This window comes from Rhinopithecus roxellana, chromosome 5 (assembly GCF_007565055.1).
Source record: "Rhinopithecus roxellana isolate Shanxi Qingling chromosome 5, ASM756505v1, whole genome shotgun sequence".
In the NCBI taxonomy this organism is placed as follows: Eukaryota; Metazoa; Chordata; class Mammalia; order Primates; family Cercopithecidae; genus Rhinopithecus; species Rhinopithecus roxellana.
This window is the reverse complement of record NC_044553.1, coordinates 98065520-98085932: the sequence shown is the minus strand read 5'-3', so window position 1 is coordinate 98085932 and position 20413 is coordinate 98065520. Positions and strand designations below refer to the sequence as shown.

Here is a 20413-nt window from a genome sequence, read left to right as displayed (position 1 = left end):
ATATATCTGGAAGATGAATTGACTTCAAAGTCTTTATGAAGGAAGCAAGACACAAAATACTATGTATTATATGTCTTCATTTACATAAAATGTTCAGAACAAATTTACATAAATAGAAATCATATCTATAGTTACCTGGGGATGGGGATGGATGTGAGGATTGGCTTTCAGCAGGTTCAATGGAAATATTTAAATTAGACCATGGTAGTTGTGCAACTCTATAAACTTATTTAAATTGTAAATAACTAAAATTTATTGGATTGTAAATAACTATGTGTGAATGTTATGTTTAAATCGTACCTCAATAAAGCTGTTAAAATACCTGAAAATAAACGTTAAAGAAAATTGGGCAAGAAAGAGACTCAAAGTTATTTCTAAAACACTTTATGATATAATGCAATTACAATATGGCTCACTCTCTATGCAAATAAATTATAATATTGTAACAAGTATTATAATCTGATAAAATTATTATCAGATAGAGAAACAAATGTTGCAACACTTAGCTTTATATGGCAAGTGCTGATCATTTCTGTGAATAGAAACACTATAAAGTCTTAGCCATGAATTTTTCAGTCATTATATTTTGAATATGATATGCTTAAAAGAAGAAAAATGTTGTATTTGGCAATACATTTGCTGAAATAATTACTTTACGGAGTGATCACTTGCCAGAACTCTTAAAAATGTATAGAATGAATGATGCCTACTAGCACATTCTCTGTTAACATTTTTACAGAATTATAATATATAATGTTATTTTCAGGAACCAAGCTTCAGAAATAGTTATTACTGGTTTAAGTTACAATCAGCTATAAGAAACATCATACTGTTAAAATAATTTAATGATTCATCATTTGCATCAACATATTCATGATCACCTTTTATTGATCCAGGTTTTGTATTGTTTTTATAGAGCTGCCCTCTCATGCTTCAGCAGCATTAGATGGTAAGCATGACTTGTAGAAAAATTTTATGAAGTTTGTAATACAATTGTAATATTTATAATAGTGTGAAATATGATGAACACATAGCATTTATTTCATTTTCCTCCTGAGTACATAGAAAGAACATGTTTCCTAAGTCCAGCTGCATCTAGTTCTGGCTAACAAATTGCGAGAAAAAAGTAAAGTAAACTAGCTCTAGGTCTCATTTATAAATATATTCCATGAAGAATCCTGCCCTAGGCCTTTCTTTTCTGGTATAGTCTTGGAGGGGAATGTAAAAGATGGTGGTAATTCCAGATTGAAAGAAACTGTACCCCTTAGAGATTTCATAAAGACCCTCTATCATAACTTCCAGTCTCATTAGACTATGTAATGATTAGTATTAAAATTTATTATGTTAAGCCATTGAGATTGACAAGGCAGATTTTCTATTACCTTGTCTGCAGAATTCTAACATATTATTAACTTCAACTCATAATAAAATATTATATTGGAAATGCCTGCATATGGCCGTATTTCTGGCTAATAAGTTTACAGTTCTTCTTTAGAACTTTTAAAATGATATAAAATGTTGTCAAATATTGCATAAATACACATATACATTCAAAATTTATTTTGGAGTGTTGAGCACTAGCTGTGTGCTAGATGTTGTCCTAGATACTTTATATGCATTAATTTGGATGATCCCATCAGCAATTCAGTGAGGTTGATGCTATCCTTAACATCATTTTACAAATGAGGAACTTCCATTCTAACATTAGACTATGTTTCTAGTCAGTGGAATGGCTAAGACTCAAGCACAGGTAGTCTGATTTGGAAGCATGAGCTCTTAATTACTAGGAAAACCAGAAGGGCCATAAATGCATACATGAAACTAGCTTTAAATATTTCATTATTTTATAATTCAAGTATGTATATGATCATCTTACAGTCCTCTAAATAGATACAGCCATACACATAATTTTTCTAGTATCAATAAAATTAGTAATAGCCTATGGTAGTAAAAATCACATCATTAACATAAGAAAATACTTGAATATCATATGCACAGCTTTTAAGTGTTTTCGAGGTTAACATTCACACAGTATCACTATAAATAATTACACATTTACAGATCAGTAAATGAAGGCAGGATGAGATGTGGTCACTTGTTGGCACAATAAGTGCAGATCCAGGTGGTGTGGCTCTTTAGTCACTATGGAATCCAGTTGGTGTGACTCCATAGTCTCTACAATATTCTCTCCACCCTGTTTAATTCAGTGCTTCTCATCATCAAGTAGGAAACACAATTGTGACTAAAATGACAATTATGCAAACAAAACCTTTTGTAAGATAATTCTATTTTGTGCAGTAGATAAAAATCTATGTCTATGTTGTACACATCTGTTGTTCATCTTTAAGTCAAAAGGGGAAACAACAGGCTTCCCAAAATGGCATTCACAGTTCCTTTATTAATCAGAATAGCTATCATAGGTAAAAACGTCATCTAAAATCCTTAACCAAAAAACAAAGTAACTTTATACACCTTTAAAATACACCTTTAAAATAGTTTTAAATTAGAAACTAAAGTTTCCTTTACAGCTAACTTGCTGACTATGTAGGAAATTCCTGATGCATGTATGGGACAGCTTGCTACATGTTGCCATTTGAGGACTAACAGGACTTTTGAGTCCCCAAATACATTCTCATTGACTTAACTCAATGCCTAAATGTCAGATCTAATGCCTTAATGTTGACAGTTAAAATTCATGTATGCTTTCTGGAAATGATACCACTATAAGCAATTTTCAGCCACTTATCAATTAAATTATTAATACAGGTACTATATTATTTATAAAAGGAAATAGGATCTTTCCAATATAATGGATAGAACTTACTCTTCCTTTTATCACGATGTATCTTTTATCTTTCACATCTACCAAAATAGATGCCCACAAAACAATAATAGTTGCTTTTGCAGAACTTATATAGAGTAAGTCACTTATAATGAAGCCAGAATATAGCCGAAGCATGTAAGAAAACCATGTAAAAATAGCTGAAGCACTTGTAAGAAAGGCAGACTCAGATTAAATACCACAGTAGGCAGCTCTACGGCAGATGAAGAAACAGCAGGAAGAAACTGATTGAAGCCACATATTTCAGAGTAGGGAGTAATACCAAAGGTGAAGATTAAGCTAAATTGAGAAGAGAAATGGGCATAATAATAAACTGTATTTACATTCCAATTTTGTTTAGGAATGATCTTCATGGGGTCATTCTAATGAATTTCAGAAATGTAAACACCACTTGCATCATCAATAATAATACAGAAATTTTAATATAACCTTTAGCAAGTATTCAAGAACAGGCATGTTCAATCAAGCAAAATGTTTTCACTTTCTCCGTTAGAATTAACAAAGAAAAGCAACTTCACAGTTCATTTTGTCCGGGTAGTGAAACCTTGAACAGAAAATGGCAGAGTTGATTAAAAAAAAGAAAAGAAAAGAAAGAAAAGAAAATCATAGGTCAATCTCAGCATTGAGCATAGATTTAGAATTCTGATACAAAGTATTTGCACAAAAAATAAAGCACCTAGCACACTGGAAATTAGATGCAACTTATATTAAAAATTTATTAATGAAATAAGCAGCATTTCAGACCAGTGAGGAGAACTGAAGAGTACAAAGATATGGTGCTGGTAAAATTGATTACTTATACATTTACAAAAGAAATTTGATCCCTTCCTGACTTCGTATATGAATTCAATTCCACATTGATTAAAGACTTAAACCACCTAATTGTGGTTGGAAGGTAATTTCTAAACAAGACATAAAATAAACCCAAAAGCCATAAAGTAGAAGATTTATTTGTTCAACTACATTAATATTGAAAATAATAAATATGAACATTACAAAGATACATTTACAATTCCCAACTCTCCTAAGATGAGTATTTTTGAAGTAATTATTTTAAAGTAATAAAAATAACAGATTCAATAGGATAATGGACAAAAACATGATCTGTTATTTCATACAAGAAGCACAATGTTATAAAAATATATGATAAAAATAATTTAACTAGAAATTGAGATAAACAAAATAACACATGAGATAAACTTTCATCCCCACTCAATTGTTAAAAATGAAAAAAGATAATTCAAAGTGTTAGTGAAATATGATTTTCTTTCACACGTAGCCACACTTTAAATCAGTAAGCATATGTAGGAATAATGATTTTTTCTTACGAAACATATTTGAAAATGTACGCATCCAGCAATCTAGGAATTCCAGTCATAGAATATTAACATATAAAATCTCTCTTATCTGATGCAGCAGATATATACGATTGTTCCTAGCAACACTGTAACAATAATAAATGTTAACACAACCCAAATCTTCATCAACAATATAATAGGTAAGTAAATTGTTCAAAAACTAAAGGTAATCTCACATAGTAGTGGAAATTAGGGAACTACATACATCTCAAAATATCGATGTGGAGTAACTAAGTGAATCACAAAAAGTCTCTTTATAATATGGTTTCATTTACATATGTATGAAAACTGATGAAAATTATTTTTTATTTTGTGTAAATTTATAGGGTAAAAGTGCAAGTTTCTTACATGCAAAGATCGCATGTAGTGGTCGAGTCAGGTCTTTTAGGGTATCCATCTCCCAAATAATGTACATTGTGCCCATAAAGTAATTTTTTTATTATTCATGCCCTCTCACTTTCTTACCCTTTGAAATCTCTGCTTTCTGTCATTCCATTCTCTGTGTATATGTGTGGATAAAGGTAATGAAGAACATCAGCTAGGATTTGTGTTAAACTAATAGAAATTTTATATTAACTCAAATAATTTAGAATCTTACTTTTCAATTATAGCCCAGAGATTGTTAATCCAGGAATAGTAGAGAGATTTCACTAAAATTATTTTTTATGCTGGTTCATACTTAACATCATCATTTATATGCAAGTTCAGAAAATGAATGTTGAAGATCAGCCATCAAGAACACATTCCAGATAGTAATAAGGAGAAGAAGAAGTTAAAAAAATAGAAAAAGGTTTCTCTTAAGAATCCTACCCAGTGGTAGGATCCTCTTAGATCTTTCATCTCAGAAACTACCATTGCCAGCCGGGCCTGGTGGCTCACGCCTGTAATCCCAGCACTTTGGGAGGGCAAGGCTGGTGGATCACCTGAGGTCGGAAGCTGGAGATCAGCCTGGCTAACACGGTGAAACACTGTCTCTACTAAAAATACAAAATTAACTGGGCATGGTGGCATGTGCCTGTAATTCCAGCTACTCGGGAGGCTGAGGCAGGAGAATCACTTGAACCTGGGAGGCAGAGGTTGCAGTGAGCCTGAATCGCACCACTACACTCTAGCCTGGGTTACAGAGTGAGACTCTGTCTCCAAGAAAACAAACAAACAAACAAACAAACAAAAACACAAAGAAACCAACCATCATTGTCTTCAGATGAAGCTAGATGAGTAATTTAGCTGATTTGAGTTACTAGCTCAAATAAAATCAGGGCTCTGTACTAGGGGTAAAGAGTGGAGGGAAGTGTATAAAGTAAGCAGCCGTCTTCTGCTCATATAGCAAAATGACAAGGGCATGCAAGAGGAAAGCTAATAAAAAAGGATGAGTCCATGTCCTTTTTAGGGACATGGATGCAGCTGGAAACCATCATTCTCAGCAAACTATCCCAAGAACAGAAAACCAAACATCGCATGTTCTCACTCATAGGTGGGAATTGAACAATGAGAACACTTGGACACAGGAAGGGGAACATCACACACTGGTGCCTGTTGTGGGGTTGGGAAGAAGGGGGAGGGATAGCATAAGGAGATACACTTAATGTAAATGACCAGTTAATGGGTGCGGCACACCAACATGGCACATGTATACATATGTAACAAACCTGCACGTTGTGCACATGTACCCTAGAACTTAAAGTATAATAATAATAAAAAAAAAAATACAGGATCTTTGGAGACTGGGAAAAGGGACACTTGGTATTTGGAATGCATATGGTTTTACAAATCCATCGGTATTATTGCATATCTTAAGCTTGGTGGTAGGTACATAGATGCTCATTTTTAGTATGAGTTTTAGCATAAGTTTACCCATGTGCCCCTGGACCTAAAATGAATGTTTAGCTGAAAAGAACTAAAAACAAAATGAAACACATGAAAAATTTTTCCCAATTAATGTTTCAATTTCATTGTGAGGAATGCAAAACTTTTTTTTTTTTCCAATGGCTACCAAAAATAGTGCTATACTTCCACTAAGACTTTGACTATGTTCTAGCAATAGAGCCCAAGTATGTAGACACGACCATGGCAGAGTTATATGGAACAGTTACATTGTAAGTTTCTTAATGTACACTTTGTGCTCCTTATGCAAAAATAATAATAACCTATTTGTCTTTTATTAGCCATAGATAATCTCTTTCTATTTTTAGAAGATAGCAAAGCAGCTTGCTCATCTCAAATTAGCAGAAAATTGTTTTACATATTTTCTTCAAAGAAACAAGAACAAAAACAAACTTAGTTTTAAATTATCTCCCGTAAGCTGTCTTCGTTTATTCAAAGGGTAGAGAAGGAAATGGCAGTGAGAAAATTAGCATGTATGAAGCACTTATTATGTGCCAGCCACTGTGTTAGGTACTTAGCATTCAAAGTGGTTCCTTTCAGGGTTGCCACATCTCATACAACAGTGCTCCAGACAAATTATACGATCTCACATAGTGTGGATTAAAAGAGTGAGCTTCATAAACCTTATTTTTTTGTGCTAAGAACTCTTAAAATCTACTCTCAGTATTTTTCAAGAATATAATATATTGTTATTAACTATAGTCCCTGTTGTACATAGATCTCTTGAACGTATTCCTCTTAAAAGAAACAATAGGCTTCACAGGATCAAGAGAAGAAGGCTTTCAGATTCCCAGTCTGGGTTTTGTCCCCAGGTAGAGGCAGGCTGGAGCTCAGGCCACCTAATTGATATGTAGTGTGTTTATTCATTCCCTAGAGGTATGCTGTCTTTCCCTATTGTTCTATCTTCCTGTAGGATAAGCATGATAAAGCATACTGCCTGAGGGGGGGTAAGTAGGCTTGTGGGATCCAGATAATCTGGATTCAGTGCTGTAGGTTTAGAGGAGTTGTGTGAGAAAATCAACTGCCTAGTACTAGTGGATCAAGGTCACTGTATTATTATATTTAAAATCTTGCATTATACTTGAGGAATCTGAGTTCAGAGATATTAACATGTCCGAGGTCACACATGTAGCACAGTCACAGTCATACTTATGATTCCAAAGCCCATAGTATTATACCAGGCTATACTATTTTTCAATCTGAATATGATTGAGGCAACTACTGTGGTCCATCAAATTCTGTTTACTCTAAATTGTTTTCATTTTTTTCCAGAATTCGAGTATTTTTTAACAGTGCTTTATTCACACATACACATGCCCACATCTCTCTCTCTATAGATGTATGACTCTAATACATATTTTAAATATTATATATAATCTGTTGTGATAGATAATATTGTGTTATAATATCTGTTTTAACACTCATTACTTAGGCAAAGTTTTTTCTAATGACAGTTATACTATAAAGTATATAAAATGAATAAATAAAACAAGTAATTTCAAACAAGCTAGAAATAATGCAGAAAGTTAGCATTATATAATTTTTACAATCTGAATATTATAGATAAGTTAATTAAAGCTATATTATATTGCTTCCATTTCTATATTTCAGTTTGTTGTCCTACATAATAAAATGATAATATGAATAAAAAACTCCAAAGATTAGCTATGCCACAATCAAGAGTAGAAAATTCAGGAAATTACAATCGAGAGTTTACTGTTGAAAGAAACATCAGTAAAGTTGATTCTGAAGTATGCTGATTTGATACATTTAGCGATACTTAGAGAATGAGCTACTCTGAAACTATCTGACCAAGTTGGGTAATAATCCGTTAACAGGTCAACATAAAAGACGAAAGTACCTTTCAAAACAGTTAGCTTTTCTTTAGCTTATCATAATATATTTACCTGGTAAACTTCATCAGTCACCTTGCAAATACATGACTTTCAATGAAAAGTCGTTATATCAATGCAATGATATAATGCATACAAAGCATAACAAAATTTTTGAAACTAATTAATACAAATTTCAATAATCTGTCCTACATATTACTGTAGTTATGTTCATTACTCCAAAGAGTATGTTTAAGCACAGAAAGGAATTTAAATAAGAAAAACTACATTTATCATACTACCAGGCAATATCACAGAAATGTAAAAACAAATATTAGGTTGAGACCACCTGATTGTTGATACATATACTTAGGAAAAATTTAGATTCCAGACAAAATAAATTATTTATCATCTCATCCCACTTGTTAAAACATCTTGATATTCAATGATGGATGACAGAGAAAATTAAAATCTGATAGCCTTAAAACATCATACGATTACTAATTTTACATTCCTTACTAAGATTTCTGTTGCAATATTTTAACACATAAACACTGATTTATCAGTATGAATTTCACTGCAAGTTTGCACTTCAGTGGAACTGCTCACCCACTGTAAATCTATTTCACTTTATACAATAGATAGGTAAAGTTGAAGCAAAATCATATATTTGCAATAATAATTTTGCATGTCATTGTGTTAACTACCAAGGGACTTTCATTCCTTTAAAGGATGTAAGGCTTCAGGAAGTCAATGAAAAATGGTCTTTAGAAGGGCTAAATTTAAGCAAAAAAATATTGACTTCTGTCTTTTGGCCATACGACAAAATTTCCTATGAAATAGATTAAATTATAGTTAAAGGAACTGTAGCCTAATTCTTCTCATAAAAATTGTTGACTTATAAAAGATATAACATACATTATACTACCAAAAATTTCTATAGGCTACCAGAAAATTTTTAACAACACTTTTATTTATCCTTATTTCCAAAGATAATATACATTTAGTTCTTTGAGTTTCAAAACTGTCCTTTTCTCTTAGAAGAGGCCTTTTGTTTCTATGTCCTAGATTTTATCAGTCAAGTTCCCAAAACTTACAAGGGTCCTAGTGATCCTTTGGGAGAAGACATTTATTTATCATAGTCTGTGTGGAATATATATATATACACATACACACGCACACACACACATATGTATGTGTGCATACATATATATGCAAAGATGTCGTATTATATGTCATATTATACGACATATAGATGTCATATTATACGTCATATTATACGACATATATATGACATAATATATGACAATTATCCTTGAAAATACTCAATGTATTCACTCATCAAAAGTTGCATTGGGATACTTCACCTGATATGTTGTATGTTTTTACTCTACTAGGAGAGTAAAAATAGAGAAGCATTATTTTCCTTTCCTAATTTAAGAATTCTGTACCATTAACTTCAAGTTACCTCTAAGTGCTTCTTTAAAAGCCTAATATATTTCTCATTTTTTTCTCTTGAATTCATCAACTATTTTTCTCTATCTTCAAATCTAGAATAATTCTTTCACCATCATTAACCGTGAATGGAGACTTTGCTCCTTGTATCACTGCAAATATTAGATGCAATCAAAGGGAACCTGCATAAATTCCCCACCGCCCCCCCACCATATATATCCTGTCACTTGCTTCTGGCTTTTGTGCCCATATGTTCTGCATTTATTTGTCCTGTTAATAAGGATCTAACATCTGTTTAGATCTTAAGCCAACTTTTCCTCTCGCTCACTAGATCCCATCTCTTCTTTCCCACTCAAAGGCTTAGCCTCAGTAATTTTTTTCCATCTACATTATGAATTCTTACACCTTTATCGGATAGTACCCTCAAGCTTACTAACATGTTGTAGTTTTTTCTCATCTTAACAATTTACATCTCTTCCTAGAACCTCTCTCCAAAGTACAAAATGCATGTACTTAATTGCTTACTCTTCTACATGAGTGTGCATTTTAAACTTGACATGTTCAAAACCTAAATCCTATTGCCTTTTTTTTTTTTTTTTTTTTTGAGACTGAGTCTCACTCTGTCGCCCAGGCTGGAGTGCAGTGGCAGCATCTTGGCTCACTGCAAGCTCCGCCTCCCGGGTTCACGCCATTCTCCTGATTCAGCCTCCCGAGTAGCTGGGACTACAGGTGCCCACCACCATGCCCGGCTAGATTTTTGTGTTTTTTTAGTGGAGACGGGGTTTCACCATGTTAGCCAGGATGGTCTCGATCTCCTGACCTCGTGATCAGCCCGTCTCGGCCTCCCAAAGTGCTGGAGTTACAGGTGTGAGCCACGGCGCCCGGCCCCTATTGCCTTTTTAGAAAAGTAAATTCTTGCAGCCTTCTCCATCTTTTTCCTTCTAGATGTTCAGAAAATATAATTGGGTATTTTAAAATGTTCAGAATGTAACAATTTTTACTACTTTCTCTGATAACATGTACAGTGGCACCACCATCTTTTCTTAGCTGATTTATTGTATTTGACTTCTAACAGGTTTCTCTGCTCCTAGTTTTGTTCCCTAAAATCTATTATCAAAGAAATAGTCAGAGGAATCATTTAACACAATGTCAAGGATGCCATTCCTCTTCTCTCAAAGCCTGCCGTTGCCTTCTCTCCAGCTCATAATAGAAGACTAAGGTTTGTTGTGACTTTGTCTGGCTCCTCCATTCCTCCCTGACTGTGTCTGCCACCCTACTCTTCTTGCTCTTTCTGCTCCAGATGCTCTGACAGTCTTACAGTTTCTAGAAAAACCAAGCATGCTCCCGTTTTATGACTTTTACAGTTATTATTCTCTCTACTTCAACCATTTTCCCTCATGTAATATACATTTCGCTCTATTATTTCTTTCAAGTCTCTATTCAAATGTCACTTTATTTGGGTCTCCCCTGACCACCATACAGAACATGTACGCTTTCCGAACTGTTCATCCTGTTTATATTATCCATATTTATCCAAACAATTTGTTCATTTCCTATTGTCCCTTACAATATGTAGCTCCATTAATGCACGTGGTTTCCCTGTGTTGGCTCTTGATGTTTTTCAAGGGGCTAGACCGGTGCTTGGCATGTAATAAGATTCTCATGCATTGCTGAGTGGATTGATAAAATGCTGTTGGGCTATTTCAAATTTTCTGTTTCTTACTTACATAATTCCAAGGATTTAAATAGTCATAACTTTCTGGGCTTATAGGCTTATTTCTAGGTTGAATCAAGAAAACCATTAAGCCCAGTGAAACTAGCAAATGCACTTATATGGTCTTTCAGACACAAAGTATACTTTGCTTTTAGTACTTATCTTGTTCTAATCGGTAACATTTATAGACTGTAGGAACTAACAGCAGAAATTTTATACCACATTAAGAAAGAAGAAAAATGAGAGCAATGAAAGTAGGCTCATTACAGGATAAATGGTGATGGAGAAGAGAGGTAACCTCCCAGTAATGGAAAAAGCAAATAAATTCTCAGTAGTCTGAGTTTCACAGGATAGAGATGGAAAACTTGATAGTTATTAGGCCTCAACATCAAACAAGATGACTATATAACTAATGAATATATGACTATATATTTATTTAAATATGCATTTTATATATTTATGTAATTTAATGATACATATTCATTAAATTAATAAATGAATTCACTAAATAAATGATATATATAATATATGATATATATATATGTATGTATGTAAAACTTGAGAAACAAGTATGCTCTTGTTTCTCAAGTTACAATCAACCAGAGAGAATATGTTTCATCTCCCACAGAGATTAAATTCTGGTGAGGAACTGTATTATTTGAAGTATTAAGGTTAAGATAGTGACATTGTTTATTACTATCAGGTAGAATTTATAGAAAATAGAGTAATTATTCAATTGTTGGTGGGGAGTGTGAAATGTGTGAAAATTTGAAATAAAATGATAAATATTTATGTCCAAAAAATTTATTATGAAAAAAATCAAATAATTCAAAGTTACATTACCCTGACAATTGTCTCAGTTTTTCCACCCTGCAGATATAATCAAGGAAGCAACAGTAATTGTATTTTGTACTAGAGTCTTCTCATGCTTTTTAAGTTCTGTGAAGAAATGCAATCTCAGTAATGCCTATAATCAAAGCATGGACCATTTATTGTTGCATTATTGGTCTGTTCAAGTGCTATAACAAAATATAAACCAGGTGACTTAAAATCAATGCAGGTTTATTTCTCACAGTTCTGGAGACTAGAAAGTCAGAGATCATGGTGCCTGAAGATTCAGTGTCTGGTGAGGGCTCATTTCCTGGTATGTAGTAGGTTGTCTTTTTGACTGTGTCTTCACATGGTGAAAAGGAAAAACTCTGGTCTCCTCAGTCCCTTATTAGGGCACTAATCCCATTCACAAGAGCTCCATTCTCATGACCTAATAAACTCTCAAAAGCCCTACCTCACCGTATCATCACACTGGGGATAAGGTTTCAATGTATGAATTTGTGTAGTACATAAATGTTCAGATCATAGCAGCTGTGAAACAAATTAATCACAAACTTAATACCATAAAGCAACAATAGGCTTTCATTATTTTACAGTTTCTTTTTCTTTTCCTTTTTTTTTTTTTTTTGAGACAGAGTCTCACCCTGTTGCCCAGGTTGATGTGCACAATCTTGGCTCACTGCAAGCTCTGCCTCCAGGGTTCACGCCATTCTTCTGCCTCAGCCTCCTGCATAGCTGGGATTACAGGCGCCCACCACCAAGCCCAGCTAATTTTTTTGTATTTGTAGTAGAGACGGGGTTTCTCCGTGTTACCCAAGATAATCTCAACCTCCCAACCTCATGATCCGCCTGTCTCAGCCTCCCAAAGTGCTGGGATTACAGTCATGAGCCACCGTGCCTGGCCTATTTTACAGTTTCTATAGATATAAATTCAGAAACAGTTTGACTGGGCAGTTCTGTCCCAAGATCTCTCATGAAATTAAAGTGGAGATGGTTACTAAGGTTTCAGTCATCTGAAGGCTTGACTGGGGCTGGAAGATCTGCTCCCCAGGAGTTCTTACTGAAAGGGCAGAGTTCCTTTCTTCATAGACTTCTCCAGAGGGCTGCCTGACCGTCCTCATGATTTGGCTACTGTCTTCCTTCAGGATGAGTGATTCAGGAGAGAGCAAGGAAGGACTGCCAAGTCTTTTATAACCAAGCCTCAAAGTCACACATCATTACTTCTGCAATAGATTATTGACTACACAGGTGGACCCTATTTAATGTGGGCGAGGAATACATAAAAGGGTGAATATCATGAGGTGAAAATCATTGGAGACCATCTTAGAAGCTGTCTAACACATCAAGAATTATTTTATTTATGATTTATTTGAAGTCTTTTTTTATTTATAATCTGTTTTACTTGAAATGATTGGTTATCAGACTCAGCATGTTTCAAATCTGTGTAACGGTTGCTATCTTGTTTGTCATTAGGTAAGTTCACCTGAAACCCTCAGGCAAGGCCTTCAGAACTAACACCTGTTGTAATTCTCTTATTTCTTATGTGATTTAAATTGTGAAAAGCCCATATTTCTTTTGAAAAATCATTGCTTGTCTTTTGTTTGTGATGTTAGCATGTTTTCAGGCAATGTTTTTGAATTTAAATATATTTGTTGTTTAGAGATGACTTTTCTCTGCCCTTTTCTTTTACATACAAGGGTACTAGTATCCAGAGAGGTCAAGTGGCTAAGGATGCAAAATTTGAAATAAAATTTAGGTTTTCTGACTGTTAATCTTTAGTATTTCCTTTACAACTTGCTGGTAGGTGGACAGTTTTTAATAATTGCATGCCTCTATAAGAACACATTCATAAATTTAGCATTACAGATTTGTAGACTTCTTATAATGGAACACTTCACAATGCCAGCGGCTATAAACTTTTCCCTGTATGATTTCCTTCTTTTCATTATGCTGAAGTTTCAGCTCAGCATTTCGAACACCTAAGGCAATGAAATGGAACTTACCCCAAAGAAAAAACAAAAACAGTGAAAATGGGAAAATTGCAATCTTACAAATGTGTTGATATCAAAGTCCTGAAAACAAAATAAAATTTTAGAAAAATTCAACAGTATAATTCCTGTGTTATTTGATATTCTTTACTGAATAAATAACAAGTAAAGACTACAGAATCATTCAACTTAAAAATATACACATATATGTTTCCTTCAACCATTAATGTCAACTTCACACATATAGGTTTAGAAATATATTTCATTCCCTTTCAAATAAAGAATGGTTTTTCTCTTCTCCAACCTGATTATTTGTGTTATTAATACAAGCAGAATGCCTAAGGGTTGAGTCACTTCAGGAGTTGTGAATCAAGTGTAAAACGAATGTTCATTTATGGATGGAAGAAATAATGCCAAGAGAATAGCAGATCACCAACTACTGAACTTGGTGTATTGACATATGACACAACATTTTGTGATTCTTTAACAGTTCATCTGTTCTTGACTTTTTGTCCTTTATAATAATATTACAAAACAAGAAAATACCAAAAGCTAAAACAAAATAAAATTATGTAATAGGATGTCTTAAGCTTCGTTTTTTAATTTATCGCTTCATCAGAGTAACTAATATGTGGTAGCATATCTGTAAAATGACCGTGATGGATGCAAAAAGAACTACTTCATACTGTTTCATATTTCAAAAGCAAGTGCTTTGTAAAAACAAAGAGCAACTTGTGTTTATGGTCAGAATTTAGCTTTTTTATTGCTTTTTTGAGACAGTATGTCTTGCTCTGTCATCTAGGCTGAAGTGCAATGCCACGATCACGGCTCACTGCAGTCTCTACCTTTTGGGCTCAAGCCATCTTTCAGCCTCAGCCTCCCAAGTAGCTGGGACCTTAGATGCACACCAACACACCTGGTTAATTTATTTTTATATTTTGTAGAGAAGAGATCTCCCTACGTTGCCTAAGCTGGTCTTGAACTTCTAAGTTCAAATAATCCTCTGGTCTCAGCCTCCCAATATGCTGGGATTATATGTGTAAGCCAACATGCCCAGTCAGAATTTAGCCTGTAACATTTAGTATTTCACACCAAATATAACATCTCATAATGCAGCACCATTTAAAAATGAACTTTCATTTTAGAACACTTTTATGTTTACAAGAAAATGGAACAAATGGCCTAAAGAGTTTCCATACACTTCACACTATGTTTTCCCTCTTACTAACATCTTACACAAATATGTTACAGTTAATAAATCAATGCAGATATATTATTATTAACAAAAGTACATACTTTTTTTTTCAAAAATTTGTACTTTAATAACTTCTTCCGGTTCCAGGATTCCATGTTATATTTAATAATATTCCTGTCATTCAAACAGGAAAGTAAGTCAAACTATCTCTCTTCACTGATGATAAGATTCTATAACTAGATTTCCTAAAGTCTCTACCAGAAGGCTCCTAGAACTGATAAATTTATTTAGTAAAGTTTCAGGATATAGAATCAGTGTACAAAAATCAGTAGCATTTCTATATGCCGACATCCAGGCTGAGAGCAAAATTAAGAACACAATCCCAGTCACAATAGCCACACACGAAATGAAATATTTAGAATATTTAGGCACATAGCTAACCAAAGACATGAAAGATCTCTACAAGAAAAACTACAAAACAAAATCAGAGATAATGCAAATAAATGGAAAAACATTCCATGCTCATGGATTGGAAGAATCAATATTGTAAAAATGGCCAAACCTGCCCAAAACAATTCACGAATTTGACATTATTCCTATCAAATTACTGACGCCCTTCTTCCAGAATCATGTCTTCATGTGCTACTTTTAGCTGTGACAGTTACTTTGATTTTTCTTGTTTATGATGATCTTGGGAGTTTTGATAAATACAGGTTAGGTATTGTGTAGAGTGTATTTCTATTAAAATTTGTTTGGTGTTTTTCTTATGGTTAGTCTTTTTTGTGTTCTTGAAAAGAAGACCAAAGATGTAAAGAATAACGTGTTTTTTTTTTTTTGTAAGTCACCCGTATAATTGGCTAATTAATGTTATTATAATTCTCTAGTCTATCTATTATGTGTTCCACTCCATAATGTTTCTATGCACCTTTGGATTTAAATCCAGGTAGTATTATTGCTCAAGTGTGTGAGATTCGCTTGGTCTTCTTGAAGTATACATAAATGCCTGCAGACTAGTTTGATACAATCTTTAGGCTTTTGTGATGTATTTATCAAACTATGTGATTTAACTATCCAAGTTCCTTTATAAATTTTAGGACCAGAAGCCCTGAAAATTATATTCAACTTGATGACTGTAATATAAACATTATCATCTCCATCAGTACTGTACATGTATAAAGACTTCATATTATTTTTTAATCAGAATAAATTTCTTAAGCTAGATTCTCTTTGAATTAGTTTAATAAATGCTTATTAACAGTATTCATTTGAATTTTATAATTCTATCTATATTTTTCTCTCATAACTAGTAAAATTCAATTTTGATTCAGTAAGTTCTGAATATATTATCTATATTGCCTGTTCTGTAAAACTATTTCCTGAGAGTGGAATTTCATAGGACTTTTCTATCAAATATATTATGTGCATATAAGCCAACTCCTCTGGATGTGTTAACTAGATATGTGAAACATAAGAGCCTTTACAATATATAATAAAATTTAGTTGAAATATACTTAGCATGACATTCCATTTTCCACAAGAATTAATAACATGTAAGGTAGGAAATCAAGTTTAAAAAATTTGGTTGAAGTTGTTAGTTTTAAAGTTTTTTTGTGTGTTTGTTTTTGTTTTGTGTTTTGTTTTGTGGTTTTTCTTTTTTTTTCTTTTCTTTTCTTTTTTTCTTTTTTTTTTTTTTTTTTGTGAGACAGAGTCTTGCTCTGTCGCCCAGGCTGGAGTGCAGTGGCGCAATCTCGGCTCACTGCAACCTCCACCTCCCGGGTTCAAACGTTTTTCCTGCCTCAGCCTTCTGAGTAGTTGGGGCTACAGGCACAAATAAACTGTAACACACTCTATCAAGGCCCTGTATATATATTTTATGTGACAGTGATCACAATAGCTGGATTATCATTTTTGAGACATCCAAAGCATATAGTCTTTCTATGAGAAATAGAGGTTTTAAGAGTGAGTGCACAAACTGCCTACTGTTCACATTAATGCTGCACTAAAACACTTGACCGTGGTTCAAATGTAGCTAAGAACAGTACTTCTCAAAGTCACCTGAAAATGTTGCTAAAACTCAGATTTCTTAATTTTCTAGGGCCCACACCTGGAAATTCTGATACAGTTGTTTGGCAGCGGCTTGAAAATTTGCATTTCTAACAAGGCCTAAATAATATTGATGCTTCTATTCTCCCCTTCATACTTTAAAAAGCAAATAGATAGTAATAAACTCTTACAAGAGTAGATCTCTTCTTTTAGGGATAATATTCTGGGAATGAAGTTAGATAAGTAAATTAAAGGACAAATTCCAAGGGAAAAAATGGAGAGAGCGCCAGTGAAATTTAACTCATCTGTCATATAAAAATTATTTGTATTTTCTCACATATCATGTATTCTAAAACAACATGTCCCAAAAGGCGTAATAGTTTTGTATCATGGTGGTTCTATAAGGATTTTGCAAACAGTTTTCAAGAATAATTCACTTCATGAAGCTCAATCTATGTTATTTATATTTTATTTCCTGATAATAACAAAGAATTTTTTAAGTAGACAAAAATTTACATACAAATAATATAGAAAATAACGCTACTAATTTAGCTTTTTTGAAGTTCTATTTTCCCACTTTTTTGTTGTTGAAGTAGTATAAATTCATTTTTTAACCTTTGTTTAAAGGAAGATTTTAATTTTTTTGAGTGAGTTTGAGGACTTCTTTTCATATTGTGATATCTAAATTTGTTTTTACATAATTTATACAATCAAAATATATTATTCCTAGAGAATTAAATAACAGACAGGTGTTTATATGGCATTTCAAAAGTAAAACATTGTAAGCAATTATTAAGCTATTGTTTTGGTTTAAGATGTTATATAGAATAATAGAAAAATAAATATTATTTGACAATACATGCATATTATGTTTATATTTCATGCATAATGAAACTAACTTCTGAATATTTAAATCACAATAATCAAATAATGCTCACTGTTTGAGATAATACTACTATTATTATTCTAACCTACATTTCCAGTAATAGATATCAAATTTAAAATAATCACTAGTTCAGAAATAATCTAATTAATTCTAAACCTATATACCTATAAGAAGTCCTAGTTATCTCTAAAATAAATTCATAGCTTCTTACACTAAATACATATGGCTTCCACAAAGATAAATATATTTGTAAACCTATTCACTGTAAATTTTTCTTTATATATTCTTTATAATTTTGCCTCAAAGCATCTTTCATCAAAAAAGAGAGAGTTCACTGGAATAAATTGAATTGCTATGAAATGTGGTTTAGATGCTTTCACACTGTAATATATTTTTAAAGCATGTCTTTGAGAATTTAGTAATTTGCAGATAGTTTCATCACATATTCATTTCAACTAAGGCATAATTACAAGGAGAATCAAGCTATAGTGGGACAATAAACAAGATGAATGTCAAAATGCAATTTCCTGAGTTTATGTCAATTCTCACTAGAGCTATACAACACTTTGGATATAAAATTCTATGCAAAAAACTTTAATGTTTCCAATAAAATCTGTATTTTAGAATAAATAATATTTTATGTTGATATTACTGTAAATCAGCCTTAGCATGAGATATGAACAATATTTTTATGAGTTACATGTATTTGAAAAGGTTGACCTTTATCCAAACTATTTTTCTTCAACACCAATTAATATTTATTACAACATAATTATAATTTTTTTAAATTAAGTCCAATTAATTCAGAATAATAGGTGATAAAATGACCAATATTTACAAGAAATTTGAACCCAATTTATATTGTATTTTTAACACTACTCTAAAATAGAATTAAACATTTTGATACTCTTTACACCCTGACCATTCTGAGGAAATATAAAACCTTTGATTCCATTTTCACAATTTAAGTAATTTCCTGCATATTTTTAAAATCTCATTTTGCCTGAATATCAAATGAAACTAAAAATTATGAAAAAAGAACATAGTGATTCTTTCATAATATAGAAGAAATAAAAAATAGACTTGAAAATGGCATAGCTCCAAATATATGCATCAAAACCTGAAAATTTACAGACCTCTTTCTTCTTATTATTTTATTCTATTGCAGAGGAATGGGGAGGAAACATGGAAGAAGTAGAGAGTGTGAGAACAGGGGATTTCTTCTCGTGATGCGAGAACAGGGATTTAGGGAGCCAGCTGGTAGTGGAGAAAGAGGTATTATTACCAGTTTTGCTGAAACTGTACTGCAGTGATTATGCACCATACATCCCATGAATTCCACTTCTATAGCAACAGGGTTGATGGGTCCTCTGAGTCATGTTATGGTTTGCTACCTTAGCAATTCTGATGAACTTCAGGATCTTCTGAATCTGTCCTTCAGGCGTTGTTTGAACTGATTTATTCTGCATAACGACGTTGAAAGATTGGGGTCCAAAGAGAGAAATTCCATTTTTCTTATCATTGGATTTAGGCTTTTCCCACTGGAGCTAATCCTGCCTGCATGTGGAATTTGAGTAAGTTAATAAAAATTACGTCTGTCATTTTAAAATAAAATTTCTTCCTAGCTTCTAATTTCTCAATACATAGTATCAGTTACTGAGATCTTGTTGCATTTGCATCTTCTGATTTTAGAACACCAGAAAAAACTACTGTATATTTTAATTTAGTAAAGGTAAAATAGTAGGACTATTTGAGCCTGAGTAGCAGTTAGCTAATTTTTTCATGGATTTTTGGGTTGAAGCATTTACATTTTATATCAGTGATAGTAGCCACTCTGAAATAATGTGCACAACCTGAAATCACTACAGATTCATGAATTACAACCAACTAGGGCTTCAATCTGATCACTTAATATTCAAGCTTATTAATATTAGTAATAAATTTTACTATTCAAAATAATGCATGAATCCAGGTCCTAGCAAGAACCATAATTGAACAACGTTATTTCAAATGAGGAGACTCTAGTAAAGATACTACTCGAGTGCAAGGTCAACATTAAATAAAAGCAAGAGACGGTAACGCACCCAGACACCAGCAACAGCAGGATGCAATTACTCCTATGGTAGAGGGTCAAGGGAAGAAAGTGTGTTACTAATACCAAGTGTCAGCTATAATCAGTGGTAGGGTCTGTCTGAAGCTGAGGTCCTGAGAGAATCAACTAGGATACGAGGCACCAACACAATGACTAGGAAAGAAATGATCCTTTTGGTCTTTCCCATCCTCTGGTCTCTTTTCAGATCAGATTAAATGATGCCTCATCCAAACAAAGGCCAATAAAAAAGAGAGTTGAGAAGATATCTCAGTAAGGCTCAGAATTGGAGAAAC

General features: G+C 33.0%; 1 long non-coding RNA gene across 1 annotated transcript in view; it reads left to right on the top strand.

Moving 5' to 3' along the window:
• The first annotated feature begins 896 nt into the window (after positions 1-896).
• LOC104655349 overlaps positions 897-20413 on the top strand; it is an 82971-nt gene continuing 63454 nt past the window's right edge. The window contains exons 1-2 of the long non-coding RNA XR_746962.2: positions 897-949; positions 12161-12211. This is a non-coding gene — a long non-coding RNA (uncharacterized LOC104655349). The remainder of the gene's footprint in view (positions 950-12160; positions 12212-20413) is intronic.